Source organism: Dermacentor silvarum, chromosome 1 (assembly GCF_013339745.2).
Source record: "Dermacentor silvarum isolate Dsil-2018 chromosome 1, BIME_Dsil_1.4, whole genome shotgun sequence".
In the NCBI taxonomy this organism is placed as follows: Eukaryota; Metazoa; Arthropoda; class Arachnida; order Ixodida; family Ixodidae; genus Dermacentor; species Dermacentor silvarum.
The window spans coordinates 55,577,544-55,589,034 of NC_051154.1; positions in this window are offsets into that span (position 1 = coordinate 55,577,544).

The following is an 11,491-nucleotide window of genomic DNA, read 5'->3' on the forward strand; positions in this document are numbered from 1 at the left end:
ATCCAACTGGGTATCCAGGCCGCTACGCGATTGCAGGGATACACTTTACAGTTTTCAACTTTCGGCGAAGGAGTTGCATGCTAACACGCACAGAAGCTTTTTTCGTTCTAGCGAGTCTCACTTGCCACTGGATGGAGAGACGCACGCGTCTTCTTGTGCGGCCCGTGTTCGAAAACTCGGCACCGCACAGGTTCTCCCCCGTCGTGCGCCATCGGCTCCCGGCGCGGGGAGGCCGGCGCGCTGCTGCTCGTTTCTCGGCGAGCCGCGCTTCTGTCAATTTTATTTACGCGCCCGTCTTCGTGGTGGAAACGCGCCGGCGAAGAATGCCGGGCATCGCCCAAGGTCGCCGCTCGCTCAGTTACCGCGCGTAACTAAATTAAGCGCTGAATGATTAGATCACCGGGGCGTCACGGGCCGCCCGGCGAGAAGGTGGTGGAGGCGGCTTGCCGCTCAGCCGGAGAGCGGCGTGCGCGGAGGGGGGGAGGGGGGCGGTGAGAGGGGGCGCTAGACCGCGCTAATGGCGTGACGGCAGAAAAAGTTTTCCGACGCGAGTGGAAATCACTGTTGGCCGAGTATTTTTCGCCGATTAATAGAGGCGCATATAAATCTCGGTGGCGGAGAGCGGAATCCGGATACGCGAGGGTTACAGCCGGAGCTCGTGGCGGGCGGGCGTGATTTATGCCGGCATTGTGCGGCCGCTGGTGCCGGCCCGCGTGGTCTGGGGAGGAGGGGGGGGGGGGGGGGGGGGGGGCGAGGGCGGCTTCCCCGGAAGGGCCCAAATTTACGACAAGCTGAAATTCCATCCGGGCGCTTCACCGGGAGAGCCGGAGAGGTCTGACACGGCTGAGAATTCTTCGTGGTCGACGAGGAGGAACCTTGGGCGCGATTAATAATTACGTATTACGATCCCGGGGATCGAACAACCCCGGCTCAGTCGCAGCCTTTCTCGCGTCCGCCTTTGCTTCTGCTGCTGCGGCTGCCGTCTCGGCGCGCCGCCTCTCTTGCTGCGTGTTTGGCGTTTCATCATCATCCACCTCTGCCCCGCGACGCCGTGTTGCGCCCTGGCCCGCCTCTCTCTCTCTCTGGGCTTCTTTCGCGCGCCGAGACTCTCGCGCACTGATCTAGGATGGCGTTTAATACCTGCTGAGAGGCTCGCGGGTTCGTTGTTTTGCCGTCGCTTCAATACACGCGCACGTTCGCCCGCGAATCTTGCATACACCGCCACGAGGTTCGTCTTTCATGTATCGCGAGGCGAAAGAAAATACCGGCGATGCAGAAGCAGGCGGAGGAGATTGCAGGCAACTGCGCCGCGAAGCAGCGGACACCTGTTCCACAGTAAGAATGAATAATTTGCGAAGACATGCTACTGATGCTGACTGGGAACTGGCTGTTCCAAATGAGCCTGCATGGATTGACGTCTCGAGTTAACTTTGTGTTTAGACCCGTGCGGTTGCCTACCTCTCGGGGTGGGCGAGAAGGAAGGCAAGGGCGCCGACGAGCCCCGCGGCGAGCATCGGAGGCGTCCTTCCTTGTCGGCGCTGGGAACCTATGCTTGGCGCACTCTTTTCGAACGAATTCACTATGCGCACGATGAGTGTTTCTAGCGCTCGAAAAGCCTACTACAAATTAGTAAACTGTTCGTACGTTTCGGTGGAGCAGTGCATCTTCACATAAAATAGAATGCGACCGTATGGCGAAAAAAGAAAGAAAAATGCGCCCAAATTATACTGTAATCTAGTGCCGAATACGTTAATTTTGGTGAAGATTGGAGAATGAAAATAAAAGGGATGGTAGAAAGTATAAGGTGCATACAAAAGAGTTCGCATACTTCATGCATTGATAAGTGAAGGAAAATACAACAGCGTTCATCTCGGCAGCATGCATTGGACAAGATATGAAAGATAGCCTAATTTGGTTGTTCAAAACAATTGCATTCACTGCAAAAAAAAATAAAAAAAATTCACCAGCCCTTCTTCTGTCGAGAAAAGTGGGGTAAGCGAAGCTTGTGGCAAGACGACGCTGTCGCAGGCCGTTCCGCTTCGTTTGCCCCAAACTCAGGGTCGGCGGCTCTTCGCTGACGTTTCGCCTGGGCTTCGGAAGCCCTCACGCAAAAATCGGCACGTCGTCGACGAGCCCTTCCCGAGCGAGTTCACAGCGCCGTTGCTCAAACGCCGCCTGCTCCTCGGCGTAACGCACCGCGGATGCCTTCCCATCCGGCCGCCGAAGCTGATATGAGGCGAGGGAAGCTCGGCGGAGCGCGCGCCCACCCCCTTTCCTTCCCTTTCCCTCCCCGCGACACACCAAAGGATCCTGGGTGGTCGGATTTCTTTCTTTTTTTCCTTCCTTCCTTCCTTCCTTCTTTCTTTCGTTCTTTCTTTCTTGTCCCTGGCTCATACCCGCATATCCAATGCGGGTAGGCGCCACAAGTGATTTTATTATGGTTAATCGTAACGTAATTGACGAGAATGTGATGCTATTGATGTCATGACCTATCATTCATGTTATTCATACACTCGTACCCTTCCATGAAAATTTTAGTACATACCAAGTGAACGTGACGCGAGTTTTCGACAGGTTTTCAATAGGGGTTTAGCGTGACACCACCATCACCACCGCCGCCGACGACACTTGTGAGGCAATAGAAGCTTCGCTTGAAAAACAATAACAAAAAAAGAACAATGTGAACACGAATATATGCGTGTAGAAAGTACGGTCGGTTATGATCCCTGTTTTTTATGCGTGTTTGTGTGTGTGTGTGTGAGAGTGAGTGAGTGAGTATTTCAAGCTGGCTGTTTTCGCTATTTTAAAACGAAGCCTTCTTTGGGAACCATCCCTCCATCCGGACTTAATTTCCTGGCCGTGGCAGCTGGCTGCTGCTGCTATCTTCCCGGATAGCCCACACTTAAAAAGAAAAAAAAAAAAAGAATTATGTGCGCTATGGTGGGATCGAACCTCGGGTCCTCCAGAACATTAGCCCGTTGCTCTAACCATTAGAACGGAAACCCACGTATACTTCTACCGTGCAAAACGTCTAACTCTTTGAGATCGCTGCGTGTGTCGCATTGCGTAGTACTGATGCGCGAGAGGATATGCGCGCGCGCCAGTTTCCTTTACGCCAGATACGCAGTAATGTAATGATCAAATGTATAGCATTTGATTAATCGCTTCACGAAAGGTTCGCTTCACGTAGATCTGCATAATTGTTTTGTTATTTTGCAGACAGGGCGATTGCGCTTTTTGAGGTGGACTATACTTGAACAGATAGGCTTTACTTGCGGGACAAAATAAGAGATTAGCTTCTTCCGGAAATGACCAAGCAGACGAAATGGCATAAGGGGCCCATGAGCACGGTGACTTGTGTGTCATTCCTCTGTTCAGCCGTAACATAATTCACATGTGTTCTTTATCCAGTGGAGCATGAGCTAAGATTCCGACTTTATAATAACTCACCCAGATACATGGAAACTTCGTTTCATCGACTCCGACTATAGGTGTTGTCCTCACCATCCTCATCATTTCCTTCTGGTGGACCAGACAAAGACAACTCGCACGTGCTGATAACTTGTACTATTTAAGTCCAGCATTAAGGAGAACTGTGCGTCAAGCTTAGTGTACTGGGCAATTATACGTTCTTTTCAGCGATTATTCTCGGACGGTGGCATTAACCAGTCATTTTTTATTCCTTATTTTTATGTGGGATCATTTCTATAGTATTGTTTTATTTCAAATAATTTTCCTCGCACATTATGCCTTAGCTCATAAAAAAAAGTGAAATGAAGTAACAGGAAAAAAGTGTTCAAAACGTCCTCCACCTTATCGCCCAGTTAACCATGCATATAAATTGTGGATTGTTGATAAGCGGTTGACCATTAAAGTTACCGAATGGGTGCCAAGAGAAGGGAAGCACAGTCGAGGACGGCAAAAGACTAGGGGGAGGGGGGGGGGGGGTGATGAAATGGAATGAGCTAGCGCAAGACAGGGATATTTGGAGATCGCAGGCAGAAGACTTAGTCTTGCTGTGGACATAAAAATAGGCTGCTGCTGCTGCTGCTGCCGCTGCCGCTGCCGCTGCCGCCGCCGCCGCCGCTGCCGCTGCCGCCGCCGCTGCCGCCGCCGCCGATGATGATGATGATGATGATGATGATGATGATGATGATTTGTGGAACTGAAGTCAGGCTGGGCTTAAGGCTACATTCACTTCGAAGGTAATCCTGAGACTAGCCCTAATTTCTTTCTGTATATCCGGCCACAAAATGTGCCACGATAAACATTGGTGTTTAACTTATTTTCTAAAAGGCGGCCTACACTGCGGTACCAAACTAAGTGGAGCTAATGCCAACGTATATTGTATAATATAATTTGCGCGTGGGTATCTCGATGGTAATGGTGTGCAGCTTCGGGATTACTGCTAAATGCACGTTCATTGAACACTGATCTACTCGAACTTGGTTAACTACCAGTTAATTCGTGAATGTTGTCAAATATGTGATTGCGCATTGTGGCTCAACCGTTCTAGAAGCAATGTCCGGCACTTCCAGTAACCCAGCTTAAGTTGCAGAATATTTTCCTGCCTGCCACAGACAAGCTTTAAAATAAGTTTACGAAATTTAAAGAGAGATAATTTGGTTTTGGGGGCAAATTTATCATTCAAGCGGACTGTTAGTATTACTCGCAGTAGAAACTGGTCTCTACACGGAACCTTAAGCATGTAGACGGGATGAAGGCGACGAAAGTAAGAGTCTCTCATGTCCCACAAACCGATATAATAGAAAACCAGGTATCGTTTGTTAGGTCATAGAGGGTTCCGTTACAAAAAATAATAAGTGCTCCTTATTCTGCAATACTGGCTTAGTTATTGCTGCCTGTGTGCGCCGAGAAAGCCGCTTTCAGCAGAAAATAGTACTTCACTTGGCATGGAGCTTGCAATAACATAGTTGACGGGTACTTGAAGCAGCCGGGAGAGACCCACTAATAACTTATTGAGTCATTTGTCCGCGGGCGCTCCATGCAGTCATCCTATATAGTACACAATAGGTAATAATCGAACTTTCGAAATTATTTAATGTAGAGTCATCGAATACAAGTGACTTATGCTAACAAATGTATTCGATGGTATTCAATATCTCTGGCATTGGCGAACCCGAAAACAGCATTGAAGTTTAGAAACCAGCTTTCTTTTGGTGCACCTATCGACGCATCTCGAACAATCGATTGTTCCTGATGCTAATTGCATACAGAGCATCGCCCGTTGACAATATTTTCAGCAACTGAGGCCGTCTATAGAAACATCAGACACGTGATTTTTTTTTATTGGTTAATTCTTCCTCACTTATTCCGACAAAGAATAAACGCGAAGAAAACAGGGGTGTCAACTTTTCCTTGTGACAATTGGGAAATCACTCACACGCCGTAGAACGCTCACATTTAATCTCACCCGCCAATCCCCATCTGCGCTATCACTTCATCTGCGCACCACTCCCATCAGTTCCTCGGGACTCGCGGTATAGCGCCATTTTCACTTTCCCTTCAGAGGCTATGTTTGTTTTTGCGCGTTTTCTTTACGTTGTATTCTTCTCGCTGACGCACCTGCACAAGTGGGTATTCCTTCGTATCGTAAAAAGAATTTTCGCCGTGAGCTGTCAGTAGCGTACATATGTATCCAGAAGCCTCGGCTAGTTTGGAAAATCTGCGCCCGACGAGTGCGGAATGAATAAAACATAGAGTCACATTATGCATGGCGCGAGCATTCCGCGCGGACGGCGAAAAGGAAGAGTCGCGTCGGACGACGACAGGGTGACTTTTTCTTTCACTCTTTCTTTTTCGGCACTTTTTGGTTTTCTTCGCTTTTATTTCCCCTTGACGGACGGACCGATCGCTATAGGAGCGACCGCGCACGGGGGAGCGGCGAAACCCGCTAGAGGCCGCCACGCATCGTTCGCGCGCGCCGGCAGCGAAGTGTCAGAGGCAACGACCAAAGCGCGTGTCATACACTTCCCGTGATGTCGCGATGGCAGCTGGATTTCCCATCGAGGCAGAGGGGACGGCATCTCGGAAGGCCGAGAATTGACCGCCCTCACAGGACGTCCCCGCCGGGCCCTTGGAACGCGGCGGGAGGCCGCGAGGTCGGCCGAATGGACAACACCACGCTGTACCGGGACGTTCGGCTATAAGCCACGCCACCCGGGCCCTGCGCCGAAACGCCGCGGCAGTTTGTTACTGGGCCGTCCCGTGGGACGAGTGGGCGCGCACCCCTGGCCGATCCGTTTAATGAATCACCCCCACGCACGAGACGTGTATAAAGAAGGCTTTGCGGACGACAGCGGCCGTAAATGCAGACGCGCTCTTTATCGCGGCCCAACGGCGGAACCGCGGGGTGTCATCGCCAGTCCCCGTCGCCGGGTAGCGCGGGCCCGATCGCCGATGGCGGTCACGAAGTATGTGCGGAATCCGCGAGTGATGCTCGTACCGGAGAATGATGGCTTGTTTGCTGCTCTCGGCACGCAGCCCCCTCGCCAAGGGTGTCTTGGTGGTTGCGTGCCCGACTGGACCCGGCCTCGAACGCCGTCCTCTGCCGCCGCAAGGGGTGCCACATGACTCGATGCGAAGCAGCAAGTATTGCAAGAGGAGCTGCGTTGTGTTACGAGAATTTCCTGTTAACATTTACGGCAGCAATCGCTGCCCCAGTGGAATAAGAAGACTCATCCACCGCAGAGACCCGCGTATTGTTGTCACGTGTGCGTAAGCTTCGCGCCCTGCTGCTGTTGCTATAGTGCCACAGCGTGCAGTGTTTGCTTTGATGGGCCGCGCATCGCTCTTGTAGCCGTCTGGCGCTAGCTGTATAGCATGCAATGAACTGCATTCCAGGATCTCGAGACGTGGAATTTGCCTGCATTTCTGCCCGGGGAAGTCCGGCCTATAAGAGCCGCATATTGTTCGTGCCTCGGAGTCACTCACTGTCTCTTGTTCGTTCCTCAGCTCGGCGGGCTCTCGCTTTCTTCAAGTCATCGAAAGCGCGGCAGCCGTGCGGCCTCTGAAGCGCGGGGCGTAAGCCTGCTGTCACGAGGCTTTCTTTCGTCTCAGGCAATTACGGGGACCCTTGTGTCCGGCGTCCCTTCGCGACAGAGCCGACTGTTGGGATGGCCTGTTTTGCGGCCCTCCTCCTCCGCCTCGTCGCGCGCGCGGCGGCGGCTAAAAAGCCGAGGGACTCGCGCGCACGGCGGGGGCATGAGCTGCAGGAGCCTCGGAGAAAACACGCACAGCCAAATCGAAGGTCGCGCGGTTTTGCGCGAGCGCAACAGCGGCGAGGGCGTCCCATTTTTCAGTCGCGCACGCTCTTCGCGTCGCGGTGACATCTCGGCAGATGTCAAGACACGCAGCGCTTCTTTTTTGCGGGTTGTCACTTTTCTTGCCGGCAGGAAAGGCGCTCTCTCTCTTGCAGTGTCGCCGCGGTGGACATGGAGGCCGCCGCCGCCGCAGGTCGGTTTTATCGCCACACCTTGTGGCATACCGACAGCGATTTCTCGTCCCCCGCTGCCCGTGGCCTCCCTCGCCCCTATAGACTGCGGGAAAACGTGAACGCATGCAGATGCTGTAAAGTTTCGGCCATGTTAACGTGTCAATAAGACCGCCGCGCACGGGTGCTCGGTCACCTCGGAGTGTTAAACCGCTGGGCCGCGGGCGTGCCGATGCTGTGACATCGCACTAAAATCGCCGCGTACAAAAATGCGCTGCGCGCAGGAGGTCCTCTCGCGGTTGTCGCCGTAAATTTCCGAGTGAGAGAAAGGTACGGCGCGCTAATATTCTCTTTGTCCTTGGTGAAGTTATAAATAAGACCACCCGACGAGAGCGCAGGCGTTGGGCGGTTCGTTTCGATCTTTTCATTACCGACACAAAGTGACCGCATTCTGGGGACTCTGAAGCGGGAAGCGATGGAGATGGGAGCGGTCGTGAGTTGAATGTAAGTGAGGGAAAAACGAAGAGAGGTTGTTTTGACCTGCTGACGACGCAGTGTTGCAAGCGCTACCAGGTGGTGGAGGGTCGGCGAATATTCCGCTTGTTGAGAACGCTGTCATTGTGTGTGCGTGTATCATCATCACATTTATGGGGAGTAGTGTACCCAAACATCACAGGCTTCATAACGTGCCTAATAACAGCACCAGTGGTTCTGCGCATGCGTAGAACACGAACTTGGCTTCTATTCTTTTGTACGCCCTCCGGATAGCGCCCAGCATTAGGTCCCATACTTCTCCATATTTTTGCCGTAGCAAAAGTGTATCATGTTTCCACTCTTGGATTCTGATCTGGCCATCTGAGCATCGCACTCTGGCTTAGATTCTGCGATTCCGACTCTGAGCATCTGGTAATGCGAAATGTCAATTATTCCTCTATCTTTTGTTTTATTAAAGTGAAACTTTCTTTGACTACGCTCCCGGGTTTGGCATGACTGCTGCTGTCTGATGCTGGGTTGGTCGGTATCCCGGCGGATATATTTGTCGATATATATATATATATATATATATATATATATATATATACGAAGTTGATGTGCACGTCGAACTGTAGCATACGCCATATATATAGAGTGTAAAACTGTGCAAGTTAGTTGATCTTCATGGTAAAAGCAGCGCAAAAGGAACGGCAACACAATCCAGAGAGAGAGAGAGAGAGAGACAGAAGAAAGGGGAAAGGCAGGGAGGTTAACCAGATGGGAAGATCCTGTTTGCTACCCTACGCTGGGGAGAGAGGGGAGGGGGCGGTAAAGTGACAGCAAAGTAGAGATAAAGAAAGTAAGAAGCACAGACACACAGTCACAGTCGGTCACAGGTGGCACAGCACAGTAACACTTGCATCACTATAAACATCTGTTCAGGCTACAGCATCTTGTCCAAGTCTGTTGCCCTTAAAAACTGCAATATTGCCCTCGTCGCCCTCCGCATAGATGGCTTGTGATGTCGGCATTCTAAAACAAGTTCCTCTGTTAGAGGTCTTTGGTCAAAGCACGCTACCGCGATTGCGAGTGGTCATCTCTGTAAATTGTAGCGAGGACAGTCACAGAGATGGTGCTGAAGAGTCTCCTCGCTACGACAGTCATCACACGAGACGTCGTCGGCCCATCCGATTCGGAATGCAAAAGACTTAGTAAAGGCCACTCCTAGCCATATTCGACAAAGCAGGGTAGCTTCGCGACGGCAGAGTCCAGCTGGGATGCAAATGCGTAAATATAGATAGGAGTCTAGGTTGTGCAGCCGGTTTCTTTGAAAACTTCCTGCGTTCCACAGGGAGAACGTGATATCACGGCTGAGCATGCGAAGTTTTCTAGCGGCATCTGTCCTTGATAATGGTATCGGCTCCTCTTCGTCGTGTTGAAGAGCCGACCGGGCAGCGTTATCGGTGTGTTCGTTCCCTATGACGCCACAGTGACTTGGAAGCCACTGAAATGTCACGTGGTGTTCTTTCTCAGTCAAGGTATGGATTAGTTCTCTAATCTCGAAGACCAGTTGTTCGTGTGGTCCACGCCGCAGGGTTGATAGCAAAGACTGCAGTGCTGCCTTTGAGTCACTAAATATTGACCATCTTCGAGGTTGTTCTTGGCTGACGACACGAAGTGCAGCGCGAAGAGCTGCAAGTTCCGCAGCCGTCGATGTCGTTGGGTGACACGTCTTGAAACTGATGGTGGTGGATTTCGCTGGGAAAACCACGGCTCCAAAGGAACACTGCAGAATTGCCGATCTATCAGTATAAATATGTACGTGGTCGGCGTACCTGTCGTGCAAAAGGAGCAGAGTTTAAGAGCAGGGGATGACTGCTGAGATTTTTTTCTGATTCCTGGTACGGTGAGGTGCACTACAGGTCGATCCAAACACCATGGAGGAATCGATGGCTTAGTTGCGGGGGTGAATCCTGATGGAAGGCGAATGTAATGATTCGAAATCGTAGTACAAAATGATGCCTGTGGCCTTTCTGACGGTAGTGTTGTCAGATGATGCAAACGGGCCCGGGGAAAGTGCCTAATGTGCACTCTCAACACTTCCATCGCAATGTGTGTTTGTATGGGTTGGTCCAGGGCGATTGCGATAGTCGCCACTGTCGATGTGCCCTTCGGCAAACCCAGACAAATCCTTAGAGCCCGAGCTTGAATCCAGAGAAATACGCAGGACAGGCGCTGAACTAGCAAGTGACTGCTTTAATACTCACAGTAAAGAATAAATACAAACAGTCCGTCTGCGCGCGCACCCTTACGCTACTGGTATTTGCCACATCTTTCGAGGAGGCTGATTTCACAATCGTGAAGGTTAATAGAAGGGACGGTAAGGCAATGTTCATGGTTTTTCTTAATGTGGAGAGCTTCAATGATTTCATGTGCTTTTTGATTCACGTGCCTGAAGATGACATACGTTCTTTCAAAAAATGACTTACAGCTACATGAACGACAATATGCTGACAGATGTGATGAAGCTGTGCCCTTTAAATTGTTGTTGTGCTGGCATAACCTTTCGTTAAGGCAGGCGCCAGTCTGCCCAATATACATTCTTCCACGCGATGGTGGCATGTTATAAACAACACCACATACACAGGTAGCAAATCGATTACGATGGTTAACAGAGCACAGGTTCTTCCGTGACTGGCCTGTTCTTCTCCCATCTACAGCGGCGCAGGCTCTTCCGACTTTGACTGCAGGCAAAGTAAACTTTCGACAAACTCCAAGTTTTCTCGAAAAAGCAAGCTTAGAAACCGGCTACCGAGCGGTTACACGTCGCACTTCCGTGTAATTACGCGTGAAAGGCGTTTTTTGAGCACTGCATATATCTCACCGTGCAGTCACAGCGAGGTTTCGTGATAACGACAATGTCAAATATTTGTAGTGTGCCTGTGTATCGGTCCGGTTGCAAGGGCGTCGACGAAAAATAATTTTTGTTTTGTTTCCCTATACCGACGCGGACCTGCGACACAAGTGGAAGCGAGTCATTCCGCGGCGGAAGTCGCTCGGCTTCATTTCTGACTGCAAACACGTTCGCATATGCGAAAAACATTTAATCCCGACGATGTTATTCCTGCAGACGTGTGCACAAGGAACGGAATGTTTCACTGCAAACCGAGCTTTCTAAGCTTGAAGCAGGCGCCATTCCGAGGATTTCTGAAGACCTGTCGGGTTATTTGTCTAAGCCGAAAGAACAGCCCCGTCCAGTGACCTGCACGGTAGGGTCCGTTTACACGGTCCATGTTTGCATTTACCGCCTAATAACTGCTTTATGGTAGCACCCTTATGCCATTTCGTTACGAAAACAGACTGTTCTTTAAGGGTATGCGTAGCTAGCACAGATTGTAACTCCTGCGCAAAGAGGTTTGAAAGTAATTTGTTCCGACTGCGAATAAGTTGCCAACTCAATAAAATCAGTCAATTTAGATTTATTTCCTTCTAGCTGTCAGCTTCATCTGCTTTACTGCTGCAATGTTCTTTATCCGACGCGTGGTGGCTTAGTGGCTACGCCGT